Raw genomic sequence first — 25,381 nt, 5'->3', positions numbered from 1 at the left:
CAATTTTACTATCCATATACGATTTTATTATTCTGTGCAAGCAAGCTGAATATAATGAAGCAGGTAGATCTTATTTTCACAAACTTATTTGGTTATACATGTCCTAATATGCGCATACACTGGCACAGTGAAAACTGTGAAACGATCTGAATGTTGCTCGTACCTTGCCAGCCAATATATCTGGGTTTGCTGTAGCAGCATCTTGCGAGCCTGAAAATTTTTTTTAATGAATACGATTACTGCAGGAAGGAAGACAGGGATACTCAAAGTATTATAAGAGAAGCATTAGCTGAAACAAAATAACTACGCGTGCGTTTTGCTAAGGCAAAGTAACGCAGTTGATATTTTGCTGATATTTTGCTAGTTGATTATTGCTGCTAGAGAACTAGGAGGTGTTGGTTGGCTACGGTGCCTCGATGTCCTCCTCGCCCGCCGCTCCGTATTGAGTGGACACAACCGCAGTGTCTTCTACGGCGTTGAGCACGCGAATCGACGCCGCCGTAGTAGACACCTTTGGCGGACACCATAGGACCACGTTGCGGTGCTCGTGTGTCTTGAAAGTGGTCGGCGTCGTGCCTAAAGTACGCGCCCACGCGGGCTTCATCTTCAAAGAGATCTGCGATGTTTGCAGAGTGCGCGTAATGCCGGTAGCTTCGTATGCGTTGTGCTTTGGACGTTTCGTGCGCCTTGCGTCAATTGGTTCGCGGCTGCTGCCGCGATTCCTAACTACAGCATTTTCACAGACAGTGCCAGCTGTCATCGAGCGATGTGTGTTCATGATTACCAGTGCTCGCGTGACAACGTGCGGGTTAATTTAGTTAAAACACGTTGACGGGCTAGTTGGTTTGAATTCATAATAGAATGTGTAAGCGCGTCTGAACAAGGACGTAGAAAGAAGCAGACACGCAAAGAAAGCGCTGTCTGTGTGTGTCTGTTTCTTCCTACGTCCTCGTTGAGTCACGCTTACGCATTCTAGCATTGTTAATTTAGTTGGCAAGCGAATGGTAACAACTTTACACGGCCGATAAAGCTACTATGCTTAATTCGCATAGCTATCTACTAATTTGGCATCGCAATCGGTGCTTCCGGCGGGACAATGAATTTTTCTTTTGCGCTCCAGGTAGCACTTATCAAAAAAAAAAAAAAAGACGGGTTGGTTACGTACGAATTCTATGAGCATTTACGATGTCGCCGCGGACTTTGAAGATTGCGACATGACGGGCGTGTCGGACTTGGCCACCAGCTTTCGAATTTCCGACTCGCGCTCCGATTGGTTCGCGGTGAGGGAATCTGGTGGCAGCTCCTGCAAAAATCAGTCCGAAACCGATCGGCACGGAAATGGCTGTTCCGCCGGATCTTGCCGCCGCTGAACTGGTTGCCGCGCCACTGCCGATGCCGAATGCACCAGTGTTTAGGCGCCCATTCCTGCGGCGAGCGTCGGTGTTGCCCTTCGTTACCGAGCGAACGGGCGCAGCGAAGGATGAAAGCGATCGCGGGAGGCAGCGTGAGATAAAAGACGGCGAGAACGAAGAGAGCGCGAGGCGGAAATCGGAGGAGGAGGCGGTGGCGAAAGCGTGAGAAAAAGAAAAGAGCAGTGCCGCGCAAGGCGGATTCTGCTGCGACGATGGCTACGAGACTGTGGCAGAGCAGCGGCGTCGTCTGTTCACCAAAGCGCTGCATGAGCGGAGGGCTCTCTGGGGCTTCTGCTGTGAATAGCATCCACGCGTCACCCACGCGCTGCCTCTCGCGATCTCATGATTAGCGAGGCAGTCGCTTCCACATTTCGCTCCATCTGGAACGGGTCGCACGAGACGTATTGCGCGCACCAGCCCATATATCGCCAAATGTAAACACGCATAGAGCGGCTACCAAATTTAGCATTAGGGGGTATCGTAATCGTCGGTGAATATTTCCTTCTGAGGCCGCTGAAATTCACCCATATCGCGCCACCACTCTCAAAGCATGTGTGGGGCCCAATGAAGTACGCAATTTACAGGGATTGTTTTACAAGCAGCGTATCATAATACTATTACTCCAGCTTGTTCTTTCCTGCTGTTCTTGCGTTGACCCTATTGATCGTGCTTACCGGAACCCCGTCAATAGGGTCATCTAATTATGGGTCCCCTGCTTCTAAAAAACCACAATGCAAAGATCCACCACTGCGCCATAGCAATAGATATCTAGAGAACTGCTGTTTATGAAGCGCTCTTGCGCTGCTTTAGAGCTTCGTAATAGGGCGTCTTTAGTACAGCACAATGCGTTGGCGGGCTAGTTGGTGCGAATCCATGAATACTTTGTTTAGCGCAAAAAGACAGACACAAGAAAGACGACAGGACAAGGCGCTTGTCCTGTCGTCTTTCTTGTCTCTGTCGTTTGGCGCTAAACAAAGTATTCATGCGTCTATAGTAGTAGCGGGTTTCCACAATACTGTATGTAGTTCCTGTGCATGCTTCATTTTTACCCATTGAAATATATTAAAAAAAACCGAAGACACCTAAGAACTTATGTGTTGTGAATGCGAAAGCATTATTGTCCAATTGAACGCCGCTGAGCGGTCCTTCGAGTTATGAGGCAAACGAGTGCGTTGAGACGCTTGGCGCGTTTTGATTTGGCTTCACCGAGCCGCCGTTAGAACGCAGTCGAGAGCTTGCGCAGACAATGGACGCACGGATAACACTCGCTTTCGAGAGTGAGGGCTAGTTGGCGTCGCGGCGATGCCCTCTCTCCCTTAGTGCAGCACCTACACGTTGCTCAGCAGGTGTTCCCTATCTCCCGCTCGGCTCCGTCCAGGCGCGCCCGGGACGTGGCGTTGCAGCCAAAGGGAATTTACCGACCGTTTCGCCGCTATAGATGGCAGGCGCCGGATTTTTCGCTGAATGAGTCATGTGATTGTTTCACATCTAAATGTCGACAGAATGCGATTAGCAATGAAGGAATGTAGTAACACACCGTATTGCCACTACAGAGACGCGCCAAGTGTAAGGCCTGCGTGCGGCCGATCTTCTCTCTACTGCTTCCCTCTTGACACGCTGGGTCATTCTGCGCCGCCGCCGCGAAGGCCGCGTATGGCACTTGTTTGTAATATGCACGCAGAAACGTTTTGGAGCGCAACTGTGAGGCGCCCATTCCTGCACTGATCGTCGGCGTGCCTCGGCGTCGTGCCTTGGTGTAATCGAGCGAACGAGCACAGCGAAGCATGAAATAGCGAACGTGGAGCGCAGCGGCGGATGAAGGACGGCGAGAGCGAAGAGAGCACGAGGGGGAACGCGGAGGAAGAGGATGCAGCGGAACAAATCACGTTGAAGCACCACCAGATATCACTCACGTGCGTACATCCGCTGTCTATAAAAGAAACGAGGTGCTTACAAAATCGGGAAAAGGCATCTTAACCAATAGAGACATAGCGGGAGCTTAAGGAAGTATGCCCCCTGTCACAATTGTTGTTCATGATGTATATAGAAGTATTAGAGGTCAAATTAGCGATGTGTGGACTTGGCTTCAACATTTCTTTCTTCAAGCAAGGAGAGAGAGAGAGAGAAAACATTTATTTATCATGAGTTTGGGCGACTTCCTCGCAGGGTGGAGCCCTTAGTTCAGGGCCCCATTGGCTCGCGCCACTCCGCGTGCCCGCCGGATCAGCCGTCGCTGCTCTTGCGGGTCTGAGCTGGTCAGCGCAGTCTCCCAGGAGGAAGGGGAAGGTGAAGGGATAGGGGAGTAGCCTAGAGGGTGTGGGCACTCCCTCGTGCAATGATATACTGTGGGCTTCGCTCCACAATAGGGACAGTATGAGGGATATTGTGTGGGGTGGAAGAGGTGAAGATAAAAGAGGCAGGGAAATGAATTAGTTTGAAGCTGTCGCCACGCGACGGCATCTTCTCGATTAAGGGAATTATGTGGTGGAGGGAAGTGTCACCTGGTATCTCTGTAATATTGTAGGGTTTCAGTGTAGTTCAGTGGTTCTGTCGGTGCGTCGTCTGGGTTATGTGGTGGAGGGAAGTGTCTCCTGGTATCTCTGTAATATTGTAGGGTTTCAGTGTAGTTCAGTGGTTCTGTCGGTGCGTCGTCTGGGTTGGACAGCTCTTCCAATGGCGCCCGATTAGCGAGCTCTCGGGCTACCGCATTAGCGCGTTCATTACCATGGAGAGAGGCGTGTCCAGGTATCCAGACGATACGCACCCTGCGTAACGCTGTGGGGTGTAATGACGTAAGGATGCGGTATGTGTAGGGTGTCACCCTCCCTTGTGCCAAAGTCCTGCAGGTGGTCTGAGAATCAGTGACCACTGTGATAGGTCCATCCGGTGCCGGCATGGTTGAAGCATGTACCATGGCCATGGCAAGAGCAGCCTCTTCCGCCATGCCACTGTCCGCAGTGTTGAGCATGGCCGAAGCTCTCAGAATGTCTGCACTATCTAGTACAACTAGACATAGGGCACGTTTCTGTGGGTAGCGGGCCACGTCGGTGTATAGCACTGGAGTGTTTGATTTGTCATCGCCAAATAGGCGAGCCAGGGCTTGTGCTCTTGCCTTTCGTCGACCTTTATGACCGTCAGGGTGCATATTCCGGGGAATTGGGGCCACGTGAATTTTGTTGCGAATGCTAAGCGGAAGAAGTGTGCGGTTTTCCTGTTGTGGTTTTCTTGGTATTTGGTATCCTAGCCGGGATAGAATGTGGAACCCTTGCATTGTTCGTTGCAGACGTTGCAATTGGCTGTTAAAATGACTTTCAACTAGTTCGCGGATGGTGTTGTGCACCCCCAGTCGTAGTAGGAGCCGCGTAGACGCATGTTGGAGTAGTCCCAGCGCTGCCTTTAGTGCCGTACGGAGGAGGGTGTCCATCTGGTGCATCTCAGTCTGAGTCAGATTATGATAGGGGAGGTGGTAGGTTAATCGGCTAATTATGAGGGCTTGCACAATTCGGAGTACGTCTTTTTCTTTCAGTTCTTGTCGGCGGTTTGTAATGCGCTTTATCATGTGCGTTATTTGGATAAGTTGTTGGCGGAGCACGTGTAGGGTATGTGTGGCCTTCCCGTTGTGTTGTATGTGAAGTCCTAGTACATGTAGTCTGTCTACCCTTGGAATAACGTTGCCATTGAGATGCAATGTGATGCCTGGTGGAATATGGGCCTTGTTCCGTTTTTTGATTACAAGCAGGAGCTCCGACTTCTCGGCCGCGCATGTGAGTCCTCCGGCTGTTACATACCCTTGAACTATATTTACGGCTTCCTGTAGTGCGTCTTAAATGGCGCCGTCTGACCCTGTGGTCACCCAGATTGTAATATCATCGGCGTACAGGGCGTGCTGCACGTTCGGAAGTTTGTCGAGGAGCGGTGGTAGCTTCGCCATCGCCACGTTGAACAGGGTGGGTGAGAGAACCGAACCCTGGGGAGTCCCTCTGCCGGTAAGTTTTATGATATCCGACCGAATTTCACCTAGGCCGATGGTGGCTGTTCGGTCTGATAAAAAGGCTCGGACGTAATCATAGATGCGCTTTCTGCATCGGGAGAATGCAAGGTTGTTTAGGATGAGGTCATGTGAGACGTTATCGAAGGCTCCTTTGAGGTCCAACGCCAGAATGGTTCTTGTTTGAGCTTTACTTGGACCATCCACAACCTCCTCCTTAAGTTGTAGGAGTATGTCCTGCGCAGATAGACCTGGTCGATAGCCGAATAAGGTATTGGGAAAGAATTGGTTCGCTTCGAGGTGAGGCTGGAGGCGATTTAGAACTACGTGCTCGAAGAGTTTGCCAATACACGAAGTCAAGGAAATAAGTCTGAGATTTTGGAGGGACAGCGGTTTCCCGGGTTTCGGAATTAAGGTGATATCGGCGTGTCGCCATTCCTGTTCCGTTTTGCCAATTGTCGTTGTAGTATGCAGTGAGTTGCCGTATGGCGTGGTCGTCGAGGTTGCGTAGCAGTGCATAATGAATGCCGTCTGGCCGGGGGCCGTGTTTCGTCTTATGCCGTGTAGGGCTGCCGTCACTTCTGTCTCTGTAATATCGCCGTCCAATTGGGTTTCTTCCTCGTGTGGATAGTCTTTGTACTCCGGTCGGTGGCCTGTAGCAATGTATCTTTGTTGCAATGTTTGGAGGAGCGCGTCATCATTCATTTGTTCTTTGTGGATGATAGGGCGGACTGTGTTCGTTGTGTGCGTTTTTGTGTGCGTTGGGTCGAGTAGTGCTCTGAGGAGGGACCACGTTTTGGAAGTACTTAGTGTGCCATTATGGCGGTCGCAGAGGTTGTGCCAATTACTATTAGTGAGGCTGGTGGCGTATTCTCCAGCTTCTGCTGTGATCCGGGCCAGCTATTATCGTGTACAATTTTCTGTGCCATCAGTGCTTCAATCGCCGAACAGTTTTGTAAGACGATATATATATATATATATATATATATATATATATATATATATATATATATATATATATACGCATATATATAGTGATAACAAAGATGTACACTTCGGCGCCGGCGCGAGAAGGGAAGACGAGAGAGAAGTAAACAAGGCATTCTGGCGGACTGCTGAGTGTCTGTTTCACCCTCTCATTACACTGGCGCAGCCGACAGGATCTGCTCCAGCGCTTGCCACACCACTCGTACACGGCGCCTACGGTTCCTCGGTTTCTCATCTGTCCGCCGCCACGCCTGTCATCCCGACTCCTCAGGTCATGGATTCCCCTCCCGTCACTATGCATAACGCTTTACCGCCAAGGGATGCCATACACGCTCCCTCGGACGTAGATTTCGCTGCTGTGGCTCAAGAGGCTGCTGCATCGTCTGCGGGCGCTGTCCATAACCCCTCTACTGCGGCCTGTAGGGACATGGCCGTGGTCACATAGGCAATAGCAGTGCTGGCAAAACGGCTGGAAGATGTCACGGTTTCCGAAAATTCAGCCCTTGCGCGTAGCACACTTCCTTCACCACCTCCCGTGGAAGTTCCCGAGTTCCGTGGCTTCGATGATGACGCAATGTTGTGGGTTAACACAGTCAATTCATTGGCCCGTCGACACGCCTGGTCGGAGGACGTGAAGAGGTCCCTCGCCGAAAGCCGGCTTCGTGATGCCGCCAAAGTGTGGCACAGTTATGGCGGCTCTGCGCATACTTCCTGGACCAAATGGGGTGTCGCTTCAGTGACTGCTTTTCGTCAACTCCTTTCTGCCTATGACAATCAGTTTATGCGACTGCGCCGCCGCCGGCAAGCACCAACCAAAGAGGTAACACTCTACGTGTATGACAAGATCAACTTTCTTAAGGACTGCGGCATCATCTGGCTCTCTCCTGGTGCTCGCCAGTATGTGATCTACGGGTTGCTTGACTCTACTCATCCTGCCATCCTGTCTAGCCAGCTTCCGGAAAGATCCGCCTCTGTTTTCTCTCGAAAGACAGCTTAACTGCAGCATAGCACTCACTGTCGTATTGCTGCAGGTGTGCCGGAGGCTGGACCTTCACTGACCGTCTCCACACGACGCTGCTGCTTCTTTTGGGGTTGTATTGGTCACAATTTCAAGGAGTGCCCTCAGCCACCAAAAACTCGGATCCATTACGAGGCCTGCCAATCTCCCGTGTCACCGCTCTTTGTGGAAGGGATAGGCGATTTGTTGGCACTTGTGGATACCGGCGCTGAGAGGATGGCTCTACACCAACGTCATTCTCGTGACACAATCCGCCCATTGAAGCAACCCGCGCTCGACGGACGAGGAGGCAGTGCTTTGCCAGTGGGCATGCTCGAAATTCATGTCCGGACGTTGGCCGGGACAAAGTTGATCCCATCTGCTCCCTTCTTCGAGGACAACCTTGCCAACATGATTTTGGGAACCGATTTCTAACTGTCCGACAACAATCAAATCTTCATCGACCACGGTCATGTTGAGCACCGCCATTCTACAAACCTGGCCCAGAGCACCACGGCCACTTCCACGCCAGTTCCGACACCGACAGGTGAGCCTGCAAATTCGCCTATTCGCATATCTTGTCCGCCCGCCACGCTGCATTGTTTGCCCATAGTACGGCCGACTTCCCAGGCAGTAATTTGCTGGTACATCACATAATTTGCTGGTACATGAGTACTCGCCTATATGTGTGCCACTGAGGAGGTACGTGGAACGGAAGCGTACCCTGCTTGCCGAACACGTGCGAGAAATGCTCGACGCGGACATCATTCGGCCTTCTTCAAGCCCGCGGGCAGGGCCTGTCGTGTTTGTTCGGAAAAAGAATGGTTCTTTCAGATTTTGCTTAGACGAAAGGCAGCTAAACAAGTGAACGACGCCCGACGCGTGCCCACTACTTCGAATTCATGTCGCTATTGATATGCTTTGCCATACCCTTCCAAGTTCTTTTCCTCGCTTGATTTACGCCCAGGATACTAGCAGAACAACATCGCGGAAGGAGTTAAGTGCAAGGCAGCCTTTCGGACTGCTTCAGGCTTGTACAAATTTAACCGCATGCCGTTTGGTTAGTGCACGGCTCATAGTACCTTTCAGCGTGCCATGAATTGAGTGATGGGACCTCTGAAGAACCAAGCTTGTGTAGTATATCTGTACGATACCTTGGTCGTTGGCGCAACGGGAGACCATCTGCGTATTTTGAACAAAGCACTGCACAAGCTCTATGAAGCTGGGTTTCAGTTGAACCGCGAGAAATGCCAGTTTGGTTTCTCCAAGATTTCATAACTAGGACATACTATTTCTTCAAATGGCATCCAGGCACTCTCGGAGCGAATTGCTGCTGTGGTGGAATATACCAAACCAACATGCCTGCAACAAGTTCAGTCGTCTTTGGGTATGGCGTCGTACTTACGCAAGCTTATTCCTCCCTACGCATCACCGCTGCTCCCCTTACCAATTTACTTAATAAGGAAGTTTATTTTTGAAGGGGCGCTCCACAAGAAATCGCTTTTTCAACTATAAAACAGCACTTAACTCGCCGTCCAAACGCTCAGAAAGAGAGTGAGAAGCTCTTTATTAGAGAGGCAGAGATTTTCGCTGGCCTGTGTACTTATCACTTTCTAACAGCAGAGCACTGTGCGCGCTGTAAGGTACTTAAGGATATAGTGGTCACTAATGTATGGGTCACAACCTTGAATCAGGGAATTTTAGTTCAATATCGTTCATCAATTTTTTCATCAATAATGCATCACAATTGACGAATTAGTGTCTGTTACGATTTCACCTCAGGCGCTGATGGCTGCACATTCACACACACTTCCCGCCAGCCGGCCCAATTGTGTAGCCTATTGAAACAGTCAATTTTTATGAATCCCGGGTTTGAGTCCCGGACGAGGCCGAATTTCACCCGCTGTGGTTGCTTAGTGGCTATGGTGTTGGGCTGCTAAGCACGAAGTCACGGAATAGAATTCCGGCCACGGCGGCCGCATTTCGATGGGGGCGAAATGGGTAGACACCCGTGTACTTAGATTTAGGCGCACGGTAATCAACTCCATGTGGTCCAAATTTCCGGAGTCCTCCACTACGGCATGCTTCATAATCAGATCGGGGTTTTGGCACGTAAAACCCCTTATTTTTTTTCTAATTTTTATGATACCTGTTACGATACTCCAAGCAGCTTCCCAATTGATAGATCATTGTTTCACTTGATCTAGCTCTTAAACGCTTTCACAGCATGCTATTTCACTGAATGAGAATGAAGGGGTAAGAGACGGCATAGAGACGCTACAAAAATTAGTGGCAACAGCGATGCAGACGTTGCCTCCAGCATATGACATCGTGAACATGCTTGCATTGTGACATTGTGATTAGATGATCGGAAACGTAAAAATAGTGTGAAAGGATCGCTTGGTAGTACATAATATATATTCGTGTAGTCGTTTCGCGCTACAAAACACCAGCAAGCTTTTAAAGTCTTTTTGGCTGAAGTAGGTACCCAAAATGCTGCCCCTTCATGCCATGGTGCTTCCTTACTTGTTAAATTGTGTTGCAGGGTATCTCCATTATTTAGATAACTTCTCGACAGTTGTACAGCAAAAGCCCTGCTCACAATTATACTAAAATATGTGTTAGGATAAGGGAACACTATACCTTAACAAGGTAATTGGAAGTTCTGGTAGAACACTTTAGAAATGTCCCTAGCCAATTCCACGAGACCACTGTTATTATTCTCTCTCCGACAAAAAAAATTGCCAACTGGGCGCCATGACATGCACTCTTAATAATTGGCGTGGTAGGAAAGCGAGTGAAAAATGAGGAATACTGAGAAACGCACTTTCCCGATCTTCTATTCGCCCTTCTGCACAGATCATTGATAATGCCTGGTCTGCTTCAGAAGCAAGAACAGCTCTTGAGCTTTTTTTGTACTCTGTGCTTCACTACCACAAGTTCATCTGGTGTGAGAGCGCACTTCTGGGGAAAGTCGGCTTAGGCAGGTATGTTATCTCTTTATTTAGAATAACAAACAGAACCCCACTTACCGCGGGAGAAAGAGCACCACGTCAAAAATATGAAGGAAGTCAAGCTTACAAGCGCCATCTTCAAGCTGAGCCGATGTCACGAACTTGATCCTGCAACAGTAGTTCCGTCGTTTATATATTTGTGCGATGGCTGAAAACATCAGGGTTAAGTGAGTAGTTTATCATGAAATTAGAAATCAAAGAAAGAAGTTGTGGAATATTTTTAGTGCGTTTTCTTTTTAATTTTACACGTTCCTGAACATCATCCGTCTAATCTTAGAAAGCCCTGGTTTTTTCCTCCACTGTGTAGAGTAGCCGTGCATATGTTTTTTCTCCTTGATTCGCTGCCTTCATTTCTCTCTCTCTCTCTTTCTCTATTGACAACGCGTTGTGATTGCATCTGCAGGCGGTGAAGTTGGCACATTTATTACCTGTAGGAACATTAGAGTTTCTTTTTCCCAGTCTTTACGGCGATTAAAGAAATGCAGTCACAATGTCATCAGGCGGTGTGTGTAATTGGCAACCATACTAGTAGGCGTAATTGAACTATTTTATGTTTTAAGCAGAGCATGGGGCCGTCATCTATTAGAGAAAGGGCTGTGAATACGTTCGCACCTTTTACAACAAGCATTGTAGCTACGAGTTAGTGTTCACAAATGACTATTTTTGCAGACCTCGAAGAGTGAAAAGCATATTTTTGCAGGTCAAGCGAATAACAAGTTAATAAAAAATTAAACATCGAATAATGAATTCAACATATCTCACTGAAATGCGCGTTTTCTTTATTTCGGCATCGTTTCTATTTTAATACCGCATCCCTTTAGCACATTTATCGAGGGGATGGTTAATTGGTAACCGAACTTGATAGCAGATTTAGCAAGGATGCTACCAACTAGCGCAGTTGGAAATACAAATACAGTTGACCAGTCTACGATATAAAAAAAATTGCCAACTAATGATACAATATCCCCAGTTATTCAATCATTATCAACTTTGTCATCATTATTATCAGACTATAGTATGTGCAATTTAGGACGGATGCCTCTGCCATCAGTATTCAATCACGGCTGTCTTGCGTCAGCTGACGCAATCTGATTCCTAATAATGTTACGGCAGAACTTATCTCACGATGACTGTCGATAGTAATGCAATTAGCACTCGAGCAATGTAGCGGCACACTGTATTTCTGAATTCACGTTTATTTAACATCTGTAGTTTTTATACTGAGTCTTCCGCTGCTTCGCTTATATGCGACGTACTCCCGTATCATCTCACTTTAACATAGCCCTAACTTGCGAAGGCCCACCGTGAGCATGGTGGCATGACGATAAATTTGAGAAATCGACGCAGAGATGACGATGGAATGGCAAAGAAGGAATGACGTCGATGGAAAGACAAAGATGGAATGACGTCGATGGAAAGACAAAGGCGAAGTGATGATGACGACATGACGACAATCAAATGAGGATTCTTAAATTATGATGATAGTATAATGGCCACAGCGTGATGACGACAACGTAAGGAAAATGTAATGATGACGAGTGCATGACGACGATGGCCTGACAATGAGGGAAACATGACAGCCCGATGCTGAAGCCGAAATGACGACGATGGCATGACGAACATATGACAAGGAATGCATGACATATTTCATGATGGTAGAAGTGTGATGACGTTACTGAAGTGTGACGATGGTACAAGAACTGCGTGGCGATGACGGCATGACGCGAATTGCATTAAAGAAGTTATAATGACGACTATGGAACTACCATGATGGCATCGCGATGATTACGAGACGATGACGACATGACGACGGATGTATGATGACGAAACAATGACGGAGGCGACATGACAACGACATAATAGCACTGGCATAATGGCCAGTGTATGACGACAATGGCGCGAAGATGACTGTATCACGAAGCCTGTATGACGACGATGACGTGACGACGACGGCACGACGAGAGTCGTATGACGGAGCAGGAAGGACGATGAAGCAACGACCCTGAGGGCATCACGACCGTGGTGTGACAACGAATGCATGATGGCTGTATGATTGATTGATTGATGTTTGACGTTTAATGGCGCAAGGGCCAGGTATGGCCAAAGAGCGCCATGCTAGTGTTAATGTGTTCGTAGTCGTCTGATAGGTTCTGTGAATTTAATATGAAGCGTCTGTAAAGGGGCCTAAAAGTGCTGGTGTAAACTGCATACATTTACAAGTAATAAAATTATGGCAATGATTAATGACGTATACTATGATCCCTAAAATGCATTAAGAAAGAATGATGCAATACATAAAACTTGAGAAATGCTAAAATTGCGTAGAGCACTACTGCCTCGCCAGAGCCCTTGAAACACAACGGCCTAGAGGCATGTGTTATACGAAACAATATATCACAGCGGCATCCTCTGAAGAGAGGAGGCGCTACGAACTTATGGGGCTAATAACATGTAACGCAACATCTTTTAGGAAACCTAAGACTGCGTTGGTGTCAAAGAACGGTTCTGCACCAAGTAACATTCCAGGTTGAAGGGGGATGTGCGGCCGGTATGCTAAGGGAAAATGTTTCTTTCTTTCAGATTCGGCTTCCCGACACTCCAGGAGGACGTGGAGGATGGTCAGCCTCTCCCCGCATCTGGTAACCACAGGTTGGAGGCTCATTTCCAGTGAGTAAAACGCTATGGGTGCCAAATGTGTGTCCTATTCTTAGACGACCGAATATCACATTTGTTCGGCTTGATTATGTTGCAGAAGGCCGGAAACCTAATTGTGGCTTTATTACGTGCAGCTTATTGTTTGTTTCCACGTCCCACAAGCGCTTCCGGTATTTTCACAGTTTCCTTCGTAAGAAGGGTTTCAAATCTGTGACAGGGACTGCAGCGTTAGAATTAACAGCGTGCGATGCAATTGATGTGGTCATCTGGTCCACTAGAACGTTACCCTGGATGCCCCTATGGCCAGGCACCCAGCATATAATAACATGCTGGTTAGATATATACACTTTACACAAGACAGGATAGAGTTCAATAATTACGAGATTTTGTGCTTACAGAATATCAAAGACTGCACAACACTTAGGGAGTATGATGAATTAGGGAAGTATGACTGTATGATGACATTGGCGTGACGACGGCGGCATGATCAGAGTCTGATGGGGAAGCTAGAATGATGACTATGCACCAACCATAAAAAGCATCACGACCGCGTGAACAAACTCATAAATCTAACATTAAATTCTGGGGTTTTACGTGTAAAAACTCGATTTCATTAGGAGGCACGTCTTAGTAAGGGACTTTGTAATGAATGAGCGGAGAGCGTCGTCGTTGAAAATGGGGCGACTGTTGACTAATGTTAAAAATGCAGCGACAAAACACTTTGAAAGGGTGGTGGCTCTGAACACCCTCGAGTGGCCGACAAAGAAGATGTTGGCGGGCGGTGCCACGAGCTGTCGGATGAGGAAGAACATCACCCGATCAGGGGGCGGCAGAAACCACTGGAAGGAGGAACTAACAGAGAGGGAGAGGGATTCGAACGCTGGAAGAAGAGATAGCTCAGAGACGTGAGGGCAGGGGGGGGGGCCTCCATGACGGCTGGTGCCGAGATCGGTGTCGTCGGGGTTCAGACCCGAACTCCAGAGCCTCGACAGAACCAGTGCGACCACAGATGTTACTGGAGAGATGCGCCGTGCGTAGGGCTCCTTTGGAGCATAGGGCACTGCTGTTTCTGCTGCACCTGCTGCAGTTGGTCCGGACCCTGGCCCTTATCCTGAGCACCAGCGTGGAGAGCAGAGGTTGCTTGGGGGTGACCAGAAGCCTGGAGCGGCATGGGTGGGGCGCCCGGGCTCAACCGCAGACAATTACGATACCCGCTCAGCTGTAGCGGTCACATTTGGACGGCCTTGGGCTCCGACGGCCTTGGAAACCGACAGCCTTGGCCTTGGGCCTTGGACTCCAACGTCCGGGGTTGGCTTTACCATGCGTCTGCGCCCCTCGTTTGACAGTGCTCGCCACTCCGCTACAGCCATCTATACAAGCACAATTGCTGTTCGCGCATCACCACCCGAATAACTAAGACTTCTGATGACTGAGTTCATTTTCTTGTTTTCTATCAAGCGTAACTTGAACTTCTCGCATGGACTAACGCTTCTAACTATACTTTGATTTTTTCTGTACTTTATCTGCTATTTGCTATTCTATTGTGTTTCCTTGCAATGAATATTATGTTTGTTTTGGGGGAAAATGGCTTCGTGTTTTCTGAACTGAAGCTCTGCTTCAGTTTTACAACTCGCCATCGAGGAAACTATCATAGACTGTTGATTGATTTTGACTACCTGGGATTCTTTAATGTGCACCTAATGCACAGCACACGCGCATTCTTGAAGAGCACGAGCTCAGTGGCTCAATGTGTGAGGCAACTGGAGCTACTGCGTTGGCGTACAAGGCATGGCGATGACGGAATCGCGAATCAGATTCCCAAGCTGGCATGACGACGATGGAACGATCACAACGGCATCACGACCACGACCCTAGTGGCCAAACTGATAGGCGACTTGGCCAGGCCTAAGAGACTCTGTGTCGACGTAAAACAGATGAGATACTTTAAAGAAAAGGTGAAAGTAAGCATGTATCGCAGCTAGTAGTAAACGAAAAAAGAAAGCAGAGAATGAGCAGCTTTGTGAGTGCCTCAGAAGGATAACAATAGTACGAAATGGTTGCTCCCCTACACAGTTAACGTGCGAGTACTTTGATAGGCTCGCTTCCGAACGCCCGTCTGTAATTTTAAGTCTTTTTTAGCAAGTGTAGAGCGCCTTTTTACTCTTTGTGCCTCTCTTTCACCGAACGCCGGCCTGGGGGTCACCGTCCTGCGAGAGAAGCACAGCAAGCGGCTCCCGAAGCGCACCGGACCGAAGCAGCGCGGCGAGCCTCCGCCGTCAGCCAACCTTCGTGATGCTCTGATGGCATCCGTCGCAAGCAATCAGCAATCAGGTCAGCACGTTGCTCCTGTAGACCACAGAGAAGATGAGCAAGCAAGGAAAAGGCTACGTGAAGATGACATCGACGCAAGGCAATCTACAGGAGACAACGAAGAGATGGACCAGACAGCCTTCACTGTTGTCTCTTACAAAAAGAAAAGAGCCGCAGGTGTTCCTGTTATATTCAAGCCAACTCAGCCTGACAGCAGCTTATGGAAAGTAAACCCAAATCTTCTGGCTTCTGCGGTCGTGACAACAGCCCAAGAAAAGATACTCAGCCACCGTCTCAACAAGGATGGCAGCCTCATGGTGACAGTGTCTACACTTCCTGCAGCCAATCGTCTCCTCAGAGTGACAGATCTATCGGGTATTCCTGTAGAAGCTCGAGTTCCATACTCCTACTCTGCCACGTACGGGAGGATACAGGACGTTCCTGTTGAGTACTCAGATGACGACCTCAAGGAGTATTTGAGCGAACAAGGAGTCATATCTGCTAAAAGGCAAGTTTTCTACGTCCCTAACGAAGATGGCGTAGTAACGGAAACCCGAAGACGCTCGGTCATCCTGGAATTCTCTAAGGACGCCCCTTTACCAAACTGAGTGTCGCTTGGATTCTGCAGTTATCCTGTGACGGAATACATGGGGTCTGCTACTCAATGTTTCAGATGTCAAAGACATGGACATATAGCGAAATATTGTAAAGGCCCCATCCGCTGCAAGATATGCGCTGGTCCACATACGCATAAGGAGTGTACGTCACGTTCCCAGCCTCGGTGTGCAAACTGTGGAGCTGAGCATGCTGCGTCATACGGAGGGTGTCCTAAGAAGAAATCAGCCACTCTTGCACGGACGATGGAGCAAATCCAAGGAAAAGTGCGGAAACGACGAGAACCACCACCGAATCCGGATGTGATGTATACATCTACAAACCAAACGCAACACGACACGGTGCAGCGCAGCGACACGGTTTTGAAAAAGTCCTACGCCTCAGTGGCGAAAGAAAACCAGCAAAGGCCTTCAACTGCAACGAATCCATCAAAGCCCTCAAGTGATATAACCTCAAGCCCACGACAGCAACAAGTGTCCTCAAGGTCGCAGCAGAAGAACAGGAAGAAAAAAGAAAAGTTGTTAGATGGTAGCACTGCAAATGAGATACCAAGTATGCTGATTCCCATGATGTTCGCCGCAATCAAGGCTATTCTGCGTGCCAGCCCATCGTTTAAGAGCATCCCTGAAATAGAGGCCGTCCTGGCTTTGGAACCGCTAATGCCGTCATCTTTCACGGCGCAAAGCCGTGATTCTTCGCAGTAGCAACGATGGCTTCGCCAACAATCGTCTCACAAGCGGTGTCCACCAACAAACACTTCCGCACATGTACTATATTCCAGTGGAACGCTCGCGGGTTGCGCTCTAAGTTAGCAGACTTTAAGCATCTTACGCGAGTGTACCGATTCCCTTTTTTAGTCATTTCCGAGTCTCGCGTCGACGAGCACTTTAGGATAAAGGGGTATTATTTTCATCATTCAAGGCGACAAAAAGGAATTAGCCGACTTCTCGTTGGATTTCGCAACGACATACCTGCCTCTGCGATTGACGTAGCACCACATGACAAGAACGAATATATTTGCGCAACCACAGTGATTGCATCTAAAGTGTTTACCCTGATCGGCGTCTACTTGGAACCAGGATCACCTTTCGACGTGACAAGATTGGAAAACTTGTTGACAAACACTCAGTCTCCACATATTATTTGTGGCGATTTCAACGCACATAACGAGATCTGGGGCAGTTCACATACATGTGCTCGGGGTGCCAAGCTGGCGAAGCTTTTTGCAAAATACAATATAGAGCCCTTGAACGATGGCAGCATAACATACCTTAAAAATCCGACGACTGTTAGCTGCATTGACGTTACATTCGTATCAAGTCAAGTGGCCCCTATGTTCGGATGGTGTACAGATTTCGAGACTCGAGGTAGTGATCACTACCCGATCCTAATCTCTGCCCTCCATTTTCGGACGTCGCCCAGAAAAGTGAAACTGAAGTCGGTAGACTGGGAAGCTTACACAGCAGCCGTAGACAAAGGAATCACAGCCTCAACTGCGAATACAGAAATAATACCGACAATAGCTCATTGCCTCAAACAAAGTACCCGCTCTGCCACTAAGCATTGTAATGTACCAACAAACGACGAGGAATTTGAAAGGTTATGTGCCATTCGAAGGCGTGCCGAAAGGAAGGCTCTACGTACGAAGGATATCGAAGACCTCAGAACTTGTCGACGTACACAAAGACATATACGACGTTACCTCACCAAACTGGACCGAAAAAGGTGGAGGGACTTTTGTGGGACACTGGACATACGACAACCGCTGAGCAAAATCTGGCGAGTCGTCAGAGGCATTCGCAAAGAGCCGCAACAGCTGTATCCTTTTATCGCCCTCTCATTACATGAGCGCGCATCCCTGAAAGAGGTGGCAGAGCAGTACTGCAGGCTCCTTTCCAACGGGGCACAACCTTTGCGGCAAATTGCAAGTCGTCAGCCTAGTCCACCTCGAGCTACCCTTCCTGACTTAGAACTACCATTCACCATCGAAGAGCTCACGGCAGCAATCGGCGACGTAAACAAGCGATCATCACCTGGCCATGACGGCGTGAGTTATGCAGCGCTCGCAAATCTAGGCCACACATCTCGCCTACGCCTTCTGGAATACTACAACGCCTCATGGATAACTGGGGAGGTTCCTACGGAATGGAAGCTTGCGAAAGTCATTCCTATATTGAAACCAGCGAAGCAGCCAACAAATTACGCCTCCTTCAGACCCATATCTCTGCTTAGCTGCGTAGGGAAGCTATTCGAAAAAATGATCTACAAACGACTAAATTGGTTCTTGGAAACTGCAAAAGTTTACCCGGAGGAAATGAATGGCTTCCGGCAAAATAGATCCGCAATTGATAATGTCATTGCCTTGGTCTCATCAATTGAAGAGGAATTGGTCTCTGGAAACATACCTACTGCATTATTTTTAGACATTAAGGCAGCATATGATTCGGTCTATCATAAAGCAATACTTGACGCTTTGGCAACCCTTGGTCTTGGAGGACGGCTCTACGCATGGATTGAAGACTATCTTCAAGGACGCCAACTTTTCATGTGTACCCCGGATGGCCCCACGGCGCTTTATGCCGTCGAGAAGGGAGTGCCACAAGGAGCTGTGTTAAGCCCGGTATTATTTAATTTAGTCCTCATCCATCTGAACAGAAACCTGCCCCCTGGCGTCAAAATCACACTGTATGCGGACGACATCTGCATTTGGAGTGCGGCGCGTTCCCGCAGTACCACCCAACAACGCCTCCAGAGAGCGCTAGCAAATATATCGGCCTACCTAAATCCAAGGGGTCTGAAATTGTCCCCCGACAAAAGCGTTGCCATGGCTTTCACGCGGAGGTGTATGGACAAATACCCACTAGTGTTGGGTGGTCGTGCCCTTCCATACGTCAAGACGCAAAGGTTTCTTGGAGTGACGATCGATAGGAACCTCACATGGTCGCCCCAAGTGAAAAAACTGAGTGAGAAGATTTCCTCGGCGTCGCACGTATTCCGATTTTTAGCCGGAACACAGTGGGGCAGCAACTGTAGATCAATGGTGCTCCTCCATAAGGCCTACGTCGACGGAACACTACGATATTACCTCCCGATCCTGCACAAAATATCTCCCACAAGCAAGAGAAAACTCGAGGCAGCACGAAACAACTGCCTTCGCGTATGTCTTGGCCTTCCGAAGGGGTCGTCCCGGTCAGGGACTGTAGCAGAAGCTGGATGCCTGCCTCTGGAAGTGCTATGTTCGCAGGAGACACTTCGGATACACCTCCGCCACGTCATTCATACGAAGACTCACTTTTTAAAGGATATTTCCAGAACCCGTGCTACATCTAGCTTTGGGCAGGCCGTCGGAAGCATATCTATTTCGATTCCTGCTCAGGCGTCACAAATTATGCCGCGCAACATTTCACCATGGACACTGTCCCCACTGGAAATCGTGCCATATATACCTGGAATCAGTGCGAAAAAGAAAATGCCTCAGGCAGCGACTTATCAGATAGCTTTAGAATATATGCACAAAGAATACGCAGCCGCAACGCACATTTTCACAGATGGCTCTACAACTCCACATCGTTCATCATGCGGACTTTTTGTACCCTCTACAGGGCAACGATTCTCGTTTCGTCTTGAGCGAGCGACATCATCTACTTCAGCGGAGCTATATGGCATTAAGGAGGCCCTTGTGTATGTACTTCGACATCAGCCGCCAAGGACATGGGTGATTTTCACAGACTCAAAAGGAGCCCTACAAAGTATCTGGAACAGGCACAAGCGTTGCAATAATCAACCAGCAGCATTTGACATTGCTTATCTTCACCACAGGGCTAAGATTGCTGGGCATTGCATAAAGTTCCAGTGGATACCTGACCATGCCGGCATTTCGGGAAATGAAAGAGCGGACGAAGCCGCCAGAAATGGACTCCATTACCGCAAGTTCAAAAGAACATATTTTACAAAAGCCGATGCTTCAAACATGGCAAAAAAATATGCCTATCAAGAAAAAGACCGCATCTTGAATCTGCCGCTTCACCAAGATAACTTCCTACGTTACATTGACCCAGAAATGAGACCGAAAATTCCACGACCACTTCCTCGACACTTAGAGACATTGTACCATCGTCTTCGACTGAATGTGGCATACAGGAACAATTATCTGTACAGCATAGGACTTACCACTAACCCATACTGTGATAACTGTCGCAACTTAGAGACAATTGAGCACATATTACTAGAATGCCCCGCGTACCGCGACGAGAGACAATTTTTTGAGCACCAAATGGACATGATTTGCCACGAACCGTTAACGTTACCGAGCATCTTAGGTCCAATGCCCGGCCCTTCAAACCAGCGACGGGTTTTGGATTTATTGTTCAATTACCTGACAGAAATTGGTCAAATAGGAAAGCTTTAAAAATTGCATCCTTCCTATACAAAAGCTTAAGTTTACCCGCCATGTCACCTGTAAATATTAGTATCAGGTCCACTCGGACATTTCATATTTACTTTTATCCTTTTTTTCTCGGACTCTTTTCTGGAATCTTTTAATGCCATTCCCCATCCCTATACAGAGTAGCATGCCAGCAGTTATATACGCGCCGGCAAAATTCTCTGTTTTTCCAATAAAGAGCCCTCTCTCTCTCTCTCTACTTTGATTATCAGCATGAACGATACCACAGGTGTATGAGCTGGTGCTCGCCTACTTCTGCAAAGGCGTGGGCAACGAACAGGCCTACTTATGACCTCGAGGTAGTGCTGCTGTCTCTAGGAGGCAAAATGGCAGCTATTTATTGAAAATGTTATAATAGAAGATGGCACAGAGAGCGGTGCGAGGCGATATATCGAAATAAAATTTGTAACTCAATCTCAGAGGTACTTTCATCGGAAAATATTTACAACACATAAGTATTGCAGGAAGGAATATACCTTTGTGATAACCTAGCCGAAGTGGAAGGCACAAAACAGAAGTCTTTATTACCGCCAACAAACCGGCAACAAGATTTTGATGTTCGCAGGTCTGGTAACACTGGATAAGCAGCCGGTACAGATTGCTTATCAGTTGAATTTTGCCGGTCCTACTGGCCCGAAGTAAGCACTCCCATGTTATCTCTTCTTAGCGGGATTCTTGCACCTGAATATATTCCCAAATCGTTTACTCGGGACCGCGTGACGATTTATCCAAAGCCCGACTCTAATCTGTGAGAATCATCATTCTGGATGCCTATAACACTTCTCGACGCAGGTATATATATATATATATATATATATATATATATATATATATATATATATATATATATATATATATATATATATATATATATATATATATATAAGATAGTGACGATTGTTCTTGTAATTCTCATGAAGGTATTTTCGCAGAAAATTTTCAGTCTACATCAAACGTGCTCCTTGCATGGACGGATTATATTTTCATCTCTCAACTAAACAAATTAAATCGTACAATACACAGCAGCGCGTGAGGCTTCAGGAGTATTGGTAAGATTGTACGAAGTCAAAGCGTTGGACTGCTTAGAACACCAGTATTTATCTGAGGTGCTACGCTGCAACAACTTTCTCGGAGGGTTTGTATACATGCTGCGTATGTTGTACTTGGGAAGAACAGCTGAGTTACTACTGAAGAGCACTTTGATAGCTAACTTAGATGTGACAAAGGGAGCGCAGCGGGGCTGTCCTTTGTTACCTGTATTGTTTGTGCTTGCGAGTGGTCCGTTAAAATGCTTTAGTGAGAGCCTGCTTGTAAAAGGACTTCCTATACCGGAAACAGGGTACGCAAAAATATCAGCGTATGCCAAGAGAAATTTTTGTTAAGGGAAGAGGACAGTCTTGTAGAGGTATTTCGTATTTATAATCAATACGCATCAATGTCGGGGGCTAAAATAAATATGAGGTATTCCGAAGCATTAAATATAGGACATGCTGCATGCAATAACATTACCAGAAGGCATCAACCAGACAGAGCATGTGAAAATACTGGGCATCAAATTTTGCACAAGTGGCGTTTCACCTCACACGTGGCGAGGCATTGTTAGCTCCATTAGACAGCAATCCGAAGCAGTGACTGCGTCCCAACGATCGCTAGCAGAGAGGGCTTTGTTGATTACGAATGTTTTATGCAGTAAAATGTGATTTCCTTCGAGGGCATCTCTCCCGCCGTCACCAATATTAGGGTAGTAAACACACTTATATTCTCAAGTTTCTGGCTGAACCAGTCGCAATACGTAGCGCAGTAATTTTGCGGGTGCGGAAAGCCAATGTAGCATGGAGCTTGCCTTGCATACTTACGTTTGGCAGGCTGCTGTGCAATAAGAAAACACGTGACCTACTTGATGATGATGAGTACCCAGGCAGGCCACTGCTCCTTTATTGGCTGGACCATTATCATCGAACTCTCATGCCACGAAGTCCAAAGAATTTGCTGCCGACAGCAGTAACGCCAGCACCACAGTATGAGGCGGCTGCTCGCTTACAAAGTCTACTTGTAGTACTAACAAATACAAAGTGCCGCGCGATAGTTTTTTCAACCTTTTGTAGAATGTGTGCGACAGCTGTAAATCCAGGCACACCTGCTACTTAGTGGCAATATCAGTGGGTATTCTACCTACACGAGACAGGCTTCAACGTTAGGAAATGCTAGGAATGATATATGCATAAACTGGGAACAAAAAGAGATCAGCACGCATGCACAAAAGGAGTGCGTCGTGACACGTACTTTCTGGCAACTGATTACAAAAGCTTTTGGAATATACATTATGCGGCCACCACGAAGGCGATATCGATCTGCAAGTCTCGTCTACAACACCATTAGCTGCGTGTTGTGGTGCTTCTGCAACATTGCAGAACGATCTCGGCAATCGAATAAAGCAATTTACTGCAAGACTACGCAAGCTACGGGCAATAGTATGCGGTCATCTAGAAAAACAGCTATTCAAACTCGGCGAAGCACAGCTCCTTTGCCCCTGGTGTACGCAGTAGCTAGCCATCTCTCGATGGAGAGTTTCCCTAGAGCCAGAATGATGTCCTAATTATATTTGCTTGAGCGGACACTCCGCACTTGTGTGTGCCCTGGTTGAAAATCATGAGCTTGAATTCTACGCTCATAACGATGTTTTTGCGTGCGCACTGTAACACACTATTTGAAGTGGAGGTGGTGCAGGCCAATGTAAAGCAGGCACAATTCACTGTTTTCTTGGCTCCTTCGTTTTGTCTATGTGAAGTACGACGTATCGTAGGTGAGACCCCGTTATATTGTACCAGAGTTGTATCGCACCACCATTGTACGCGTGCCTACGGGTGAATTAAAATTTTTATTATCTTCTGCAATGGGGAGTTCCTTGGCGCTTGACGGCGCGCACCAAGATGGAGTGCAGCATATTAGAGAGGCTGCTCCAGGGACCGAATTCACGAAGCGTTTCCTCCGTAAGTGCTCTTTGTCATTGGCTGGCCGCTTTCGCTAATAACATGTCCAGCAACAGCATTGCTAGGAATTCTCTCTTAAGAACAATTGTAGTGCACGCGCATATTTAAATAGAGGCCCATGTTTTCTTCTGCGTCAGGAGGAGGGACAAATAACATCACCTACACCCCCCCCCCCCCCAAGCAACAGAGGTACTTACTGCAATTATCTCGTCCCACGGAGAAGCGACCTGAGAAAAGACGTGGACAACCTTTTAATTCGAGAAGAACGCACCGCGATTCGTCTCTGCTACTTTTACACTAGCAAAACTAATTCCCGATGTCGATAAAGTCAAAGGTGCGCTGCCGGAAATGATCTAAGAATATATGTATGAGGGGGTGCGAAAGCAATTAACGAAAAATACGTCACTCGAAAATTATTCTGCACTCTGTCGGCTCTATGAATCATCTGGAGCAACATAGATGAGAACCTCTGCTTCCAAGCGTAGCAAGTGCGCTGAATGTTTTAATGTCACATTGGAATAAATTCCCGATCCAATATATGCAGCGGATACGCAGGAGCATTTTCGTAAAGGCACATAACCAATATGATGACGGCACGTGGGCGCTATCTACTGCTTAATTTATAATTAGATATGACATCATTTCTGTAGCGTTCTCGAAAGAGGTCGTTATTATAGCAGAACATTAAAAAAACGATTCGCTAAAGCAAGCGTTAGGCAATACAAAAAGGTGATCAGGCTGCTCAGCTTTCTGCATCGAAAGCATGTTTACCACAAGGATATCTCGCGCTGTGTTTTTCGGCTTCATTTCCTTAGATGATATTGTTGATGAACGTCTGTGTGCTTTGTACTAATACAGTATCCCACGTAATTTTATTTTATAATATCATCATCATCATCATCATCAGCCTGGTTACGCCCACTGCAGGGCAAAGGCCTCTCCCATACTTCTCCAACAACCCCGGTCATGTACTAATTGTGGCCATGCCGTCCCTGCAAACTTCTTAATCTCATCCGCCCACCTAACTTTCTGCCGCCCCCTGATACGCTTCCCTTCTCTTGGGATCCAGTCCGTAACCCTTAATGACCATCGGTTATCTTCCCTCCTCATTACATGTCCTGCCCATGCCCATTTCTTTTTCTTGATTTCAACTAAGATGTCATTAACTCGCGTTTGTTCCCTCACCCAATCTGCTCTTTTCTTATCCCTTAACGTTACACCTTTACCCCATTTATAATATATTACTCAAATTCTTTAGTTATGACAGTGCACAGGCTGATAAGTTAGGCAAAAAAAAGAAGGAATGAGATAGGTGGAACGGTCTTGTGGCCCAACTTGGGCCAAGTAAGCAGAATAATACTTACATGAGCTGAAGTGCCAAATGATATCAAATCTTTCTTTGACACTGTCGAAAAATTGAACAGTATAGGTCGCATTGGCGTCTGGCTCTACAACAGGTATGAACCATTGAAAAAATAAGGAGAAAGAGGTGCCTTGTCCTGTCCAAAAGACAAGATACTCGCCGAACCAGCAGCACTCTTACAGTACGTTCGTCTTCTCTCAATGTTTATGCGTATTAGGAGGCGTGTAATTGAATTTTTAGTCTCCTCGGTGAACTCTGCGGGACTTGTTGAGAAATCGTTGATGTAGGAAGCACGTTATGAGCGACGAACAATAAATGCATTAAAGGGCTCCTAACAATGCCACATCGCAAATTTTGTCTATGCTCTGGAAACTGTTACGTGCCACCTAGGGAGTGTTCCACCGCAATTATTTTTCAAATAAATTCATTAACAGCAGCGATACACATATTTAAAGTGCCGGGAACCCATGATTTCGGGATGCGAGCATGGGCGTCACCGCCAAGAGAGAAACTTTCCACTTGCCCCATCTTGCCTCCGCGAGCGAAGTGCCCTCCCTGCGTTGTCTCATACCGGCGCTCAGGGATCACATGACGAATACGTCACCC

At 47.5% G+C, this 25,381-nt stretch overlaps 1 long non-coding RNA gene across 1 annotated transcript; it reads right to left on the bottom strand.

Annotated features, from left to right (window-relative positions):
- Positions 1–163: 163 nt before the first annotated feature.
- Positions 164–25,315, bottom strand: LOC142559662 (uncharacterized). Its single transcript, XR_012823190.1, has 4 exons — positions 24,777–25,315; positions 23,610–23,639; positions 10,417–10,506; positions 164–210 (listed from the first exon to the last, which is right to left on the bottom strand). It is a non-coding gene; the product is annotated as an uncharacterized LOC142559662 (long non-coding RNA).
- Between the last annotated feature and the right edge of the window lie 66 nt (positions 25,316–25,381).

Source organism: Dermacentor variabilis, chromosome 10, assembly GCF_050947875.1.
Source record: "Dermacentor variabilis isolate Ectoservices chromosome 10, ASM5094787v1, whole genome shotgun sequence".
Lineage (NCBI taxonomy): Eukaryota > Metazoa > Arthropoda > Arachnida > Ixodida > Ixodidae > Dermacentor > Dermacentor variabilis.
This window is presented reverse-complemented; position numbering and strand designations above follow the sequence as displayed.